The sequence below is a fragment of the Ranitomeya variabilis genome, chromosome 2 (genome assembly GCF_051348905.1).
Source record: "Ranitomeya variabilis isolate aRanVar5 chromosome 2, aRanVar5.hap1, whole genome shotgun sequence".
Lineage (NCBI taxonomy): Eukaryota > Metazoa > Chordata > Amphibia > Anura > Dendrobatidae > Ranitomeya > Ranitomeya variabilis.
Window position 1 is genome coordinate 242,901,305 of NC_135233.1, and position 15,899 is coordinate 242,917,203.

A 15,899-nucleotide genomic window follows, 5' to 3' on the forward strand; every position below is an offset into this window, starting at 1 on the left:
TATAAAACTGTGTCCTGTAGTTGTCTTGTTCCATGCAAAGAGTCTCCTGAGTTATCCCCTATAATTATTACAGGATACTCTAGCCTAAAAAAAAAGGAGACTGCTGGAACAATGACTGCAGAAAGCAGACTAGAGCAGGTGTTTTCCATAATTAGATCACTGCAGAAAGATGTGGAAGGTCTGCAAAAGAAGTTTGGAAGCTTTGAACACAATCAACAAGTGTTTGGACAGACTTTGCAGGACTTAAGCACCCGCATGGCAGCCCAGGAAAACAAACTTGCTGGCATAGAGTCCCAGTATGGACGGGCTTTTCAGGACATAAGCACGCAAATAGCTGCACAAGCGACTTTTCCCTCTGGGCAACCGCCACCAGCTAGCCCACCTAAGTTGTCCCATTCAGATTTAATGGTGATCGCGACAAATATTGTGGCTTTGTGAATCAATGTATGCTATATTTTGATGTGCATGCTGACCGTTTTCCTAATGATAGATCCAAAGTATTGTGTGTAATAATGCTGCTGACAGCACGAGCGCTCGCCTGGGCGAATCCGATGATTGAGTCTCGTGATCCACGGTTAAATAACTTGGATGATTTCTTGGCCACTATGGCATTAATGTTTGATGATCCTAATCACCGTGCAACCGCTGAATCTGCTTTATTGTCTTTACGCCAGGCAAAACGTTCTGTTATTGAGTATGCTACTGAATTCAGGAGGTTAGCGGCAGATGCTAATTGGGACAGTTATGCACAATTGCCTATTTTTAAAAGAGGTCTGTCTAGTATTGTAAAAGATGAACTAGCTCGCTCTGAGTCACCACAAGAGCTAGAGACATTTATACAGCATTGTGTGCGCATTGACATTCGCCTTACTGAGCATAGGCAGAAGTTTGCTGCATATAACCGTATTTCTAACTTTTCCCTTCCTTCCAAAGAGCCTGCAGGTAAAACATCTCGGGGGGGGGGGGTGGAGGAGGTGCCCATGCAAATTGATTCCGTTCAGAGGAGTGAGATCAATGAGCGCCGGGAGCATCGCCTTCGTGAAAGTCTATGTTTCTACTGCGGCCGGTCTGACCACTTCTTGATCAATTGTCCTAAGTGTCCTAGACGGTCTAACAAGGTGCTAGCAGCAGTAGGGGAGTATGACAACTGTGATAATGAATCTGACATCTCTGAATGTAGCCTGCCTTTAAACGCTGTATTCCATTCACTTTCTATGACTTCACCCCCAAGGAGCTTAAGGAAAAGAACTCTCACTGTTCTCTCCCTATTAAGATCCTGTGTTCAGGACAGTGGATTTCCAGTGCAGCTATGATTGACTCTGGTGCAGGTGGCAATTTCATGGATATCGCATTTACCAAGGAACATGGTATTGAAATTCAGCAAAGAGCCTCTCCAATTACCATGGAAACAGTGGATGGGTCACCTTTAATCTCCAGGCCTGTGGATCAGGAGACCGTACCCCTTGAAATTTTGTTGGAGCCTAATCATCAGGAGCAACTTTCTTTCTTGCTAATTTCTTCTCCTCATTTTCCTGTGATTTTAGGCATTCCTTGGTTGCGTTCTCAGAACCCAATTATCAACTGGGAGACCAAGGAGATTATCTTTCCAACAAGGAGCAACTCAGCATTAACAGAAGCTGTCCCTGAGTCCACGGCTACGGAACCACATGTACAGGTATTTTCTTTACCTCCAGCATATAAAGAGTTCTCTGAAATCTGTGACAAGAAGAATGCAGATCAGCTTCCTCCACACAGCCATTATGACTGTCCAATTGAGTTGCTTCCTGGGGCAGCTATTCCTTTTGGTAACATATACCCTTTGGCGGCATCTGAGCTTCAAGCCTTAAAGGAGTATATTGATGAAAATCTGGCCAAAGGCTTCATACGTTCTTCTTCCTCACCAGCAGGGGCACCTATCTTTTTTGTAAAGAAGAAGGATGGGACCCTGAGACCCTGTGTTGACTATCGGGAACTCAATAAGGTAACCGTACGAAACCGTTACCCTTTGCCTCTGATTCCCGAATTACTGGAAAGAGTCCGCCATGCTAAGGTGTTCTCTAAACTGGATCTTCGTGGGGCTTATAATTTGGTGAGTATTCGTCCAGGGGATGAGTGGAAGACAGCATTCAGATGCCGGTATGGACACTTTCAATCTCTTGTGATGCCCTTCGGGCTTTGTAACGCCCCTGCAACGTTTCAACACCTTGCTAATGACATTTTCAGAGATTTGTTGGACCAGTTTGTAGTGATCTATTTGGGCGATATACTGATCTTTTCTGACTCTCTACAGGAACATGAAGAACATGTCAAAACTGTTTTAAGACGTTTGAAAGAGAACCATCTGTATATTAAGCCGGAGAAATGCGAGTTCCATCGTTCTGAGATACAGTTCTTAGGTTATATCATCTCTCCCCAGGGGCTGAACATGGAATCTGGTAAGATTCAGGCTATCCTTGACTGGCCGGTACCCAAGAACGTTAAGGAGGTCCAACGTTTTATTGGTTTTGCAAAATTTCTACAGACGCTTCATTCGAAATTTTTCTGATATTGTCCGTCCCATTACTTTCTTGACAAAGAAGGAAAAGCCCTTTAAGTGGTCATCACAGGCTAAAGAAGCTTTTGATCGGCTTAAGATCTGTTTCACATCAACACCGCTGTTGATACACCCAGATCCAACACATTCTTTCATTGTGGAGGTGGACGCTTCTGATAATGCTTTGGGGGCTATTCTCTCCCAAAGAACTGGAGAGAAGGGTCTGCTACATCCTTGTGCTTTCTTTTCCCGTAGGCTAACCTCAGCAGAGAAGAATTACGACGTGGGAGACAAGGAATTGCTGGCTATTTTTGCGGCTTTCAAAGAATGGAGGCATCATCTGCAAGGAGCTGCACAACAGATGATAGTGCTAACTGACCATCGCAATTTAGAGTTCCTTAGATCTGCTAGATGTCTTTCTCCTCGTCAGGCTCGTTGGAACTTATTTTTAAATCAATTTAACTTTGTTATCTCGTACCGTCCAGGTTCTCGTAATGGGAAGGCTGATGCTTTATCCCAAATCCATGCTGCAGATTCCGTACCTGGAGCCCCGTCCAAGACCATTCTATCTGATGCCAATTTCATCGGAGTTATCCACGATCAGGACTTGTGGAAGGAGTGCAGGGAGGCCTATGACGGTGATGTATTTCTGGCCAACCCACCTGTGGATATTAATCTTGTCTTTAAGGGTGGCATGTGGTTCAGAGATCGACGTATCTACGTCCCTGAGGTCGTCCGTCTGCAGATCCTCAAGTTGGTACATGACTCCAAGTTGGCTGGTCACAGAGGGGTACAGAAGACACAAGAGTTCCTGAGCCGATTCTTCTGGTGGCCAACTTGCCTGAAGGATACCAAGGACTATGTTCTCTCTTGCGAGGTATGTGCTCGTTACAAGACTCATGTGGCACCTACGGGTCTCCTACAACCGTTACCTGTTCCGTCCCGCCCTTGGGGGTCTGTTGTGAACTGTGTTTCTGGGCTCCCTCTGGTGGTCACTAACGGTATTGTGTTAGGTATGTCTTGTTGCAGGCCTGAGCTCCAGCTGTGTCGTTAAGCAGCAGGTGTTTCCTATTTGAGTCTCCTCTGGACTCAGTCTCTTGCCTGACATCGTTGTATCCAGACCTATTTGGTCTCCTCCGGATTCCTTTCAGTCTGCCTCATGCAAGAAAAGCTAAGTCTGTTTTGTACAATTTGGATCGTTTGCATTATTCAGTGTTTTTGTCCAGCTTGCTTTACATTTGTTTTTTGACTCGCTGGAAGCTCTAGGGGGCTGATATTCTCCCTCCACACCGTCAGTCGGTGTGGGGGTTCTTGAATGTTCAGCGTGGATGTTTTGTAGGGTTTTCTGCTAACCGCATAGTCCACTATCTATTTTCTGCTATCTAGACTATTGGGCCTCGATTTGCTGAATCTAGTTCATCTCTACGTTTGTGTTTTCCTCTTGCCTCACCGTTATTATTTGTTGGGGGCTTTCTATATCTTTGGGGTTCAATTTCTCTGGAGGCAAGCGAGGTCTTATTTTTTCCCTCTAGGGGTAGTCAGTTCTCCGGCTGGCTCGAGACGTCTAGAACCAACGTAGGCACGTTCACCGGCTACTTTTAGTTGTTTGTGTCAGGATCAGGTATGCGGTTAGCCCAGTTTCCACTTCCCTAGAGCAGTATTTATATTTTTGCTATCTTGCCAGAATATCAGAGATCCTCTGCCATTGGGATCATAACAGAATGCCAGGCCAAAAGAAAATGTTTAATGCATCGCAGAAGCGGGATTAAAAAGAAGTTCTGAGGTTTTTTTTGTTTGTTTTTTTTTGCTGCAGTTTGCCTAGCTTCTTCCATCCCCTTTTTCTCTGAGTGGCTGAAACTCTGCTGCAGATATGAATGTCCAGACTCTGACTTCTAGTGTGGATCAGCTTGCTGCTAGGGTGCAAAGCATTCAGGATTTTGTTATCCATAGCCCTATGTCTGAACCAAAAATACCTATTCCTGAGCCGTTTTTTGGAGATAGATCTAAATTCCTGAATTTTAGGAATAATTGTAAATTGTTTCTGTCTCTGAAACTTCGTTCCTCTGGTGATTCCGCTCAGCAAGTTAAGATTGTTATTTCCTTCTTGCGCGGCGACCCTCAGGATTGGGCCTTCTCTCTGGCGCCAGGAGATCCTGCATTGGTGAATGTTGATGCGTTTTTTCTGGCACTTGGTTTGCTTTATGAGGAGCCTAATCTTGAAAATCAGGCTGAAAAAATGTTGCTGGTTATCTCTCAGGGTCAGGACGAAGCTGAGGTATATTGCCAAAAATTTCGGAAATGGTCCGTGCTTACTCAATGGAATGAGTGTGCACTGGCCGCAAATTTCAGAAATGGTCTTTCTGAAGCCATTAAAGATGTGATGGTGGGGTTTCCTATCCCTACAGGTCTAAATGATTCAATGGCTCTAGCCATTCAAATTGATCGACGTTTGCGGGAGCGCAAATCTGATAATCCTTTGGCGGTGCTGTCTGAACGGTCACCTGATTCTATGCAATGTGACAGAATTCTGACCAGAGCCGAGCGACAAAATCATAGACGTCAAAATGGGTTGTGTTTCTACTGTGGTGATTCAACACATGTTATCTCAGCATGCTCTAAACGTTTAAAGAAAAAAGTTAATCCTGTCGCCATTGGTACTTTTCAGCCTCAGTTTATTTTGTCTGTGACTTTAATTTGTTCATTATCTTCTTACTCAGTTATGGCTTTTGTGGATTCTGGTGCTGCTTTAAGTCTGATGGATTTGTCGTTTGCCAAGCGCTGCGGTTTTGTCCTGGAGCCTTTGGAAAATCCTATTCCTCTTAGAGGAATTGATTCTACGCCATTGGCAGAGAATAAACCTCAGTATTGGACGCAGGTGACCATGTGCATGACTCCTGTACATCAGGAGGTGATTCGTTTTCTGGTACTGCATAAAATGCATGATGTTGTCGTTTTGGGTCTGCCATGGTTACAGGCCCATAATCCAGTTTTAGATTGGAAAGCTATGACTGTGTCTAGTTGGGGGTGTCAGGGGATTCATGGCGATTCTCCATTGGTGTCTATTGCTTCTTCTACTCCTTCTGAGATCCCTGAGTTTTTGTCAGACTTTCAGGATGTATTTAATGAGGCCAGGTCCAGTGCCCTTCCTCCTCATAGGGACTGTGATTGTGCTATAGATTTGATTCCTGGTAGTAAGTTTCCTAAGGGACGACTCTTTAATTTGTCTGTGCCAGAGCATGCCGCGATGCGGAGTTATATAAAGGAGTCTTTGGAGAAGGGACATATTCGCCCATCCTCGTCCCCTCTTGGTGCAGGATTCTTTTTTGTGGGCAAGAAAGACGGGTCTCTGAGACCTTGTATTGATTATCGTCTTCTGAATAAGATCACTGTTAAATTTCAGTATCCTTTGCCATTGTTGTCTGATTTGTTTGCTCGGATTAAGGGATCCAGTTGGTTCACCAAGATAGATCTTCGTGGTGCGTATAACCTTGTGCGCATTAAGCAGGGAGATGAATGGAAAACGGCATTTAATACGCCTGAGGGTCATTTTGAGTACCTGGTGATGCCTTTCGGATTATCTAATGCTCCTTCTGTGTTTCAGTCCTTCATGCATGACATCTTCCGGAAATATCTGGATAAATTTATGATTATTTATCTGGATGATATTTTGTTTTTTTCTGATGATTGGGAGTCCCATGTGAACCAGGTCAGGATGGTGTTTCAGGTTTTGCGGGAGAATGCTCTATTTGTGAAGGGCTCAAAATGTATCTTTGGGGTACAGAAGGTTTCTTTTTTGGGTTTTATTTTTTCCCCTTCTACTGTGGAGATGGACCCAGTTAAGGTCCGTGCCATTCATGACTGGACTTAGCCCACGTCTGTTAAGAGCCTGCAGAAGTTCTTGGGCTTTGCTAATTTTTACCGTCGTTTTATCGCTAATTTCTCCAGCGTGGTTAAACCTTTGACGGATATGACCAAGAAGGGTTCTGATGTTGCGAATTGGTCTCCTGCGGCCGTGGAGGCCTTTCGGGAGCTGAAGCGTCGGTTTACTTCAGCGCCAGTCTTGTGCCAGCCGGATGTCTCTCTTCCCTTCCAGGTTGAAGTTGATGCTTCTGAAATTGGTGCAGGGGCTGTTTTGTCGCAAAAAAGTTCTGATGGCTCCGTGATGAAGCCATGCGCCTTCTTTTCAAGGAAATTTTCACCTGCTGAGCGGAACTACGATGTTGGTAATCGGGAGTTGTTGGCCATGAAGTGGGCATTTGAGGAGTGGCGACATTGGCTCGAGGGAGCTAGACATCGTGTGGTGGTCTTGACTGATCATAAAAATCTGATTTACCTCGAGTCTGCCAAGCGCCTGAATCCTAGACAGGCCCGTTGGTCGTTGTTTTTCTCCCGTTTTGACTTTGTGGTCTCGTACCTGCCTGGTTCGAAGAACGTGAAGGCTGATGCACTTTCTAGGAGTTTTGTGCCTGATTCTCCGGGAGTCTCTGAGCCGGCTGGTATTCTCAGAGAGGGAGTAATTTTGTCTGCCATTTCCCCAGATTTGCGACGAGGGCTGCAAAAATTTCAGGCTCATAGGCCTGATCGTTGTCCACCAGAGAGATTGTTTGTCCCTGATGGATGGACCAACAGAGTTATTTCTGAGGTTCATTCTTCAGTGTTGGCGGGACATCCTGGGATTTTTGGTACCAGAGATTTGGTGGCCAGGTCCTTTTGGTGGCCTTCCTTGTCGCGGGATGTGCGTTCTTTTGTGCAGTCCTGTGGGATTTGTGCTCGGGCTAAGCCTTGCTGTTCTCGTGCCAGCGGGTTGCTTTTGCCCTTGCCTATCCCAAAGAGGCCTTGGACGCACATTTCCATGGATTTCATTTCGGATCTTCCGGTGTCTCGGAAGATGTCTGTCATCTGGGTGGTGTGCGATCGTTTTTCTAAAATGGTCCATTTGGTGCCCTTGCCTAAGTTGCCTTCCTCCTCTGATTTGGTTCCTTTGTTCTTTCAGAATGTGGTTCGTTTGCATGGCATCCCTGAGAATATTGTATCTGACAGAGGATCCCAGTTTGTGTCCAGATTCTGGCGATCCTTTTGTGCTAAGATGGGTATTGATTTGTCTTTTTCGTCGGCTTTTCATCCTCAGACTAATGGCCAGACCGAGCGAACTAATCAGACGTTAGAGACTTATTTGAGATGTTTTGTTTCTGCTGATCAGGACGACTGGGTTACCTTTTTGCCACTGGCCGAGTTTGCCCTTAATAATCGGGCTAGTTCTGCCACCTTGGTTTCACCCTTTTTCTGCAACTCTGGTTTTCATCCTCGTTTCTCCTCGGGTCAGGTTGAACCTTCTGACTGTCCTGGGGTTGATTCTGTGGTGGATAGGTTGCAGCGGATTTGGAACCATGTGGTGGACAATTTGAAATTGTCACAAGACAAGGCCCAGCGGTTTGCCAACCGCCGCCGCGGTGTGGGTCCCCGACTTCGTGTTGGGGATTTGGTTTGGTTGTCTTCTCGGCATGTTCCTTTGAAAGTTTCCTCTCCTAAGTTCAAGCCTCGCTTTATCGGTCCTTATAAGATTTTGGAAATCCTTAACCCGGTGTCTTTTCGCTTGGACCTTCCAGCGTCTTTTGCTATTCATAATGTGTTCCATAGGTCCTTGTTGCGGCGGTACGTGGTGCCTATGGTTCCTGCTGTTGAGCCTCCTGCCCTGGTTTTGGTTGAGGGCGAGTTGGAGTACGTGGTGAAGATTCTGGATTCTCGTATCTCTAGACGGAAACTCCAATATTTAGTTAAGTGGAAAGGCTATGGTCAGGAGGATAATTCCTGGGTTGTCGCCTCTGATGTTCATGCGGCTGATTTGGTTCATGCCTTTCACGCTGCTCATCCTGATCGCCCTGGGGGTCTTGGTGAGGGTTCGGTGACCCCTCCTCAAGGGGGGGGTACTGTTGTGAACTGTGTTTCTGGGCTCCCTCTGGTGGTCACTAATGGTATTGTGTTAGGTATGTCTTGTTGCAGGCCTGAGCTCCAGCTGTGTCGTTAAGCAGCGGGTGTTTCCTATTTGAGTCTCCTCTGGACTCAGTCTCTTGCCTGGCATCATTGTATCCAGACCTATTTGGTCTCCTCCGGATTCCTTTCAGTCTGCCTCATGCAAGAAAAGCTAAGTCTGTTTTGTACAATTTGGATCGTTTGCATTATTCAGTGTTTTTGTCCAGCTTGCTTTACATTTGTTTTTTGACTCGCTGGAAGCTCTAGGGGGCTGATATTCTCCCTCCACACCGTCAGTCGGTGTGGGGGTTCTTGAATGTTCAGCGTGGATGTTTTGTAGGGTTTTCTGCTAACCGCATAGTCCACTATCTATTTTCTGCTATCTAGACTATTGGGCCTCACTTTGCTGAATCTAGTTCATCTCTACGTTTGTGTTTTCCTCTTGCCTCACCGTTATTATTTGTTGGGGGCTTTCTATATCTTTGGGGTTCAATTTCTCTGGAGGCAAGCGAGGTCTTATTTTTTCCCTCTAGGGGTAGTCAGTTCTCCGGCTGGCTCGAGACGTCTAGAACCAACGTAGGCACGTTCACCGGCTACTTTTAGTTGTTTGTGTCAGGATCAGGTATGCGGTTAGCCCAGTTTCCACTTCCCTAGAGCAGTATTTATATTTTTGCTATCTTGCCGGAATATCAGAGATCCTCTGCCATTGGGATCATAACAGGGGTCTATATCAATGGACTTTATTGTGGAGCTGCCTACATCGGGGGGCATGAATACAATCATGGTGGTAGTTGATCGCCTGACTAAAGCTGCTCATTTTGTTCCGTGCACCGGCCTCCCCTCAGCTAAAGATACAGTGAACTTGGTTATACAGAATGTTTTTCGGTTGCATGGGGTTCCGGATGAGATCATCTCTGACCGTGGAGTGCAGTTCACTTCAAGATTCTGGAAGGGGTTTTGCTCTGCACTCAATATTAATGTCTGTCTCTCTTCCGCTTACCATCCCCAGACAAATGGTCAGACTGAGCGTATCAACCAGACGCTGGAACAATATCTAAGATGCTATGTCAGCCATCTCCAAGATGATTGGTTGGAGTTGCTGCCGTTAGCCGAATTTTCATACAACAATTCTCAGAGCACCTCCACTAAATTTACACCTTTCTTTGCCAATCTGGGTTATCATCCGTGTATCTTACCTAAGTCTCCAATTAATTCTCCGGTTCCGGCAGAGGAGGAAAGGCTGACTGCGCTGAGGCAAAATCTGGAGGTTCTAAAGGAATCCCTGACCATAGCTCAAGAGCGTTATAAGAGATCGGCTGATAGATTCCGTAAACCTGCACCCATGTTCAAGGTAGGAGATTCCGTGTGGTTAGCAACTAAGAATCTGAAGTTAAACGTTCCTTCACAAAAACTTGGACAGAAATTCATTGGCCTTTTCAAGATCAATGGTATTGTGAGCTCTGTGGCCTGCCGGCTGAAGCTGCCTAGGACAATGAGGGTATGTGCACACGTTGCGGATTTCTTGCAGAAAATTCCTGAAGAAAACCGGAAATTTTCTGCAAGAAATCCGCATTTTTTTTTTTGCGTTTTTTTTCCGCGTTTTTTTAGCATTCTGCAAGCGTAATTAGCTTGCAGAATGCTAAAGTTTTCCCTGCGATCTGTAGCATCGCTTGGAAAACTGACTGACAGGTTGGTCACACTTGTCAAACATAGCGTTTGACAAGTGTGACCAACTTTTTACTATAGATGCTGCCTATGCAGCATCTATAGTAAAAGATAGAATGTTTAAAAATAATAAAAAAAATAAAAAAATGCTTATACTCACCCAGACATCTCACCGGCGTCCGTTCCGTATAGCTGGTCTGTGCGCACAGGACCTCCCGTGACGTCACGGTCACGTGAGCGGTCACATGACCGCTCACGACCAATCACAGGACAGTGACGTCATTCGGCGAGGTCCTTCAGCGCACACCAGGTACAGAAACCGAACGGCAGCGTGCGAGGAGGCGGCAAGACATCGAGGGTGAGTATAGGACTGTTTATTATTTTATTTCTTATTTTTTGACCACTTATATGGTGCCCAGTGCGTGGAGGAGAGTCTCCTCTCCTCCACCCTGGGTACCAACCGCATATAATCTGCTTACTTCCCGCATGGTGTGCACAGCCCCGTGCGGGAAGTAAGCAGATCAATGGACCCCTAGGTGTGCGGAATCCCTGCAATTCCGCATTTTTAATGAACATGTTGCTTTTTTTTCCGCTATGCGATTTTTTCGCGGAAAAAATCGCAACATTTGCACCAAAAATGCGGAATACCCTGTAAATAATAGGAGGCTTATGTAAGCGTTTTTTTTCGCGTTTTTATCACGTTTTTATAGCGAAAAAACGCGAAAAAAACGCTAACAATCCTGAACGTGTGCACATGGCCTGAAGGTACACCCAGTTTTTCATGTATCTTTACTAAAGCCTGTATCTCCTAATACCTTCCAGGGACATGTTGTGCAACCTCCGCAGCCTGTGATGATTGATGGGCAAGAACAATTTGTGGTGGAGGAAATTGTTGATTCCAGGATTCACAGGAATCGGCTCCAATATCTGATAATATGGCTGGGATATCCACCTGAGGAAGACTCTTGGGAACCTGTGGAAAACATCAATGCCCAACAGAAGATTTCTCGTTTTCATCAGAGATTCCCTGAGAAACCAGTTCCAGGATCGTCCTGAGGCCGCTTCTAAGGAGGGAGTAATGTCTGGACTCTGAACATTTTTTATTACCTTTTGTGCATTACTGCCCTTTTCCAAGATGGCGTCTTTGGTCTCATGTGCACTGTGTCTTCCTGCTATAAAACTCCACCTCAGCCATCAGTCTGTGCTAGAGTATTCTGCCTTGCATCCAGCTCCTGACCTCTGGTTACTCCCTGGCTATATACCTGCTCCTGTGAACCTGTGGGGTTATCCTGCTACTCTGCTCTGAGTTCCTGCTGCATACACCAGTTCCAGTAATCCTCCTTCATCTGCTGCTCATGTTTACATCCATCTGCATTTGCTGGACATGTAAGCTGTTGCTGCTCTGCTTAAACCTGAGACTAATAACCAGGCCTCCCTGGTTGAGCTAAGATATTATTTGAACTGCCCTATAAGCATATCTATCTGTGTTTTGGACTAAGCAAGAACTTATTCGTGTCAAGTATCCTCAAGAATAATTGTGCTTCATAGACTTTCTGCGTGATTGCATTTTCCTCTGAAGTTTCCTATAGACTGCTAAGCTGCATTTAATATTTACTCCAAGTGTTGTGGACTAGTGTCTCTCTCTGCACCTGTTTGAATCACCGTGTGATAATATAGACTTTAGCACTTATAAAACTGTGTCCTGTAGTTGTCTTGTTCCATGCAAAGAGTCTCCTGAGTTATCCCCTATAATTATTACAGGATACTCTAGCCTAAAAAAAAAGGAGACTGCTGGAACAATGACTGCAGAAAGCAGACTAGAGCAGGTGTTTTCCATAATTAGATCACTGCAGAAAGATGTGGAAGGTCTGCAAAAGAAGTTTGGAAGCTTTGAACACAATCAACAAGTGTTTGGACAGACTTTGCAGGACTTAAGCACCCGCATGGCAGCCCAGGAAAACAAACTTGCTGGCATAGAGTCCCAGTATGGACGGGCTTTTCAGGACATAAGCACGCAAATAGCTGCACAAGCGACTTTTCCCTCTGGGCAACCGCCACCAGCTAGCCCACCTAAGTTGTCCCATTCAGATTTAATGGTGATCGCGACAAATATTGTGGCTTTGTGAATCAATGTATGCTATATTTTGATGTGCATGCTGACCGTTTTCCTAATGATAGATCCAAAGTATTGTGTGTAATAATGCTGCTGACAGCACGAGCGCTCGCCTGGGCGAATCCGATGATTGAGTCTCGTGATCCACGGTTAAATAACTTGGATGATTTCTTGGCCACTATGGCATTAATGTTTGATGATCCTAATCACCGTGCAACCGCTGAATCTGCTTTATTGTCTTTACGCCAGGCAAAACGTTCTGTTATTGAGTATGCTACTGAATTCAGGAGGTTAGCGGCAGATGCTAATTGGGACAGTTATGCACAATTGCCTATTTTTAAAAGAGGTCTGTCTAGTATTGTAAAAGATGAACTAGCTCGCTCTGAGTCACCACAAGAGCTAGAGACATTTATACAGCATTGTGTGCGCATTGACATTCGCCTTACTGAGCATAGGCAGAAGTTTGCTGCATATAACCGTATTTCTAACTTTTCCCTTCCTTCCAAAGAGCCTGCAGGTAAAACATCTCGGGGGGGGGGGGTGGAGGAGGTGCCCATGCAAATTGATTCCGTTCAGAGGAGTGAGATCAATGAGCGCCGGGAGCATCGCCTTCGTGAAAGTCTATGTTTCTACTGCGGCCGGTCTGACCACTTCTTGATCAATTGTCCTAAGTGTCCTAGACGGTCTAACAAGGTGCTAGCAGCAGTAGGGGAGTATGACAACTGTGATAATGAATCTGACATCTCTGAATGTAGCCTGCCTTTAAACGCTGTATTCCATTCACTTTCTATGACTTCACCCCCAAGGAGCTTAAGGAAAAGAACTCTCACTGTTCTCTCCCTATTAAGATCCTGTGTTCAGGACAGTGGATTTCCAGTGCAGCTATGATTGACTCTGGTGCAGGTGGCAATTTCATGGATATCGCATTTACCAAGGAACATGGTATTGAAATTCAGCAAAGAGCCTCTCCAATTACCATGGAAACAGTGGATGGGTCACCTTTAATCTCCAGGCCTGTGGATCAGGAGACCGTACCCCTTGAAATTTTGTTGGAGCCTAATCATCAGGAGCAACTTTCTTTCTTGCTAATTTCTTCTCCTCATTTTCCTGTGATTTTAGGCATTCCTTGGTTGCGTTCTCAGAACCCAATTATCAACTGGGAGACCAAGGAGATTATCTTTCCAACAAGGAGCAACTCAGCATTAACAGAAGCTGTCCCTGAGTCCACGGCTACGGAACCACATGTACAGGTATTTTCTTTACCTCCAGCATATAAAGAGTTCTCTGAAATCTGTGACAAGAAGAATGCAGATCAGCTTCCTCCACACAGCCATTATGACTGTCCAATTGAGTTGCTTCCTGGGGCAGCTATTCCTTTTGGTAACATATACCCTTTGGCGGCATCTGAGCTTCAAGCCTTAAAGGAGTATATTGATGAAAATCTGGCCAAAGGCTTCATACGTTCTTCTTCCTCACCAGCAGGGGCACCTATCTTTTTTGTAAAGAAGAAGGATGGGACCCTGAGACCCTGTGTTGACTATCGGGAACTCAATAAGGTAACCGTACGAAACCGTTACCCTTTGCCTCTGATTCCCGAATTACTGGAAAGAGTCCGCCATGCTAAGGTGTTCTCTAAACTGGATCTTCGTGGGGCTTATAATTTGGTGAGTATTCGTCCAGGGGATGAGTGGAAGACAGCATTCAGATGCCGGTATGGACACTTTCAATCTCTTGTGATGCCCTTCGGGCTTTGTAACGCCCCTGCAACGTTTCAACACCTTGCTAATGACATTTTCAGAGATTTGTTGGACCAGTTTGTAGTGATCTATTTGGGCGATATACTGATCTTTTCTGACTCTCTACAGGAACATGAAGAACATGTCAAAACTGTTTTAAGACGTTTGAAAGAGAACCATCTGTATATTAAGCCGGAGAAATGCGAGTTCCATCGTTCTGAGATACAGTTCTTAGGTTATATCATCTCTCCCCAGGGGCTGAACATGGAATCTGGTAAGATTCAGGCTATCCTTGACTGGCCGGTACCCAAGAACGTTAAGGAGGTCCAACGTTTTATTGGTTTTGCAAAATTTCTACAGACGCTTCATTCGAAATTTTTCTGATATTGTCCGTCCCATTACTTTCTTGACAAAGAAGGAAAAGCCCTTTAAGTGGTCATCACAGGCTAAAGAAGCTTTTGATCGGCTTAAGATCTGTTTCACATCAACACCGCTGTTGATACACCCAGATCCAACACATTCTTTCATTGTGGAGGTGGACGCTTCTGATAATGCTTTGGGGGCTATTCTCTCCCAAAGAACTGGAGAGAAGGGTCTGCTACATCCTTGTGCTTTCTTTTCCCGTAGGCTAACCTCAGCAGAGAAGAATTACGACGTGGGAGACAAGGAATTGCTGGCTATTTTTGCGGCTTTCAAAGAATGGAGGCATCATCTGCAAGGAGCTGCACAACAGATGATAGTGCTAACTGACCATCGCAATTTAGAGTTCCTTAGATCTGCTAGATGTCTTTCTCCTCGTCAGGCTCGTTGGAACTTATTTTTAAATCAATTTAACTTTGTTATCTCGTACCGTCCAGGTTCTCGTAATGGGAAGGCTGATGCTTTATCCCAAATCCATGCTGCAGATTCCGTACCTGGAGCCCCGTCCAAGACCATTCTATCTGATGCCAATTTCATCGGAGTTATCCACGATCAGGACTTGTGGAAGGAGTGCAGGGAGGCCTATGACGGTGATGTATTTCTGGCCAACCCACCTGTGGATATTAATCTTGTCTTTAAGGGTGGCATGTGGTTCAGAGATCGACGTATCTACGTCCCTGAGGTCGTCCGTCTGCAGATCCTCAAGTTGGTACATGACTCCAAGTTGGCTGGTCACAGAGGGGTACAGAAGACACAAGAGTTCCTGAGCCGATTCTTCTGGTGGCCAACTTGCCTGAAGGATACCAAGGACTATGTTCTCTCTTGCGAGGTATGTGCTCGTTACAAGACTCATGTGGCACCTACGGGTCTCCTACAACCGTTACCTGTTCCGTCCCGCCCTTGGGGGTCTGTTGTGAACTGTGTTTCTGGGCTCCCTCTGGTGGTCACTAACGGTATTGTGTTAGGTATGTCTTGTTGCAGGCCTGAGCTCCAGCTGTGTCGTTAAGCAGCAGGTGTTTCCTATTTGAGTCTCCTCTGGACTCAGTCTCTTGCCTGACATCGTTGTATCCAGACCTATTTGGTCTCCTCCGGATTCCTTTCAGTCTGCCTCATGCAAGAAAAGCTAAGTCTGTTTTGTACAATTTGGATCGTTTGCATTATTCAGTGTTTTTGTCCAGCTTGCTTTACATTTGTTTTTTGACTCGCTGGAAGCTCTAGGGGGCTGATATTCTCCCTCCACACCGTCAGTCGGTGTGGGGGTTCTTGAATGTTCAGCGTGGATGTTTTGTAGGGTTTTCTGCTAACCGCATAGTCCACTATCTATTTTCTGCTATCTAGACTATTGGGCCTCGATTTGCTGAATCTAGTTCATCTCTACGTTTGTGTTTTCCTCTTGCCTCACCGTTATTATTTGTTGGGGGCTTTCTATATCTTTGGGGTTCAATTTCTCTGGAGGCAAGCG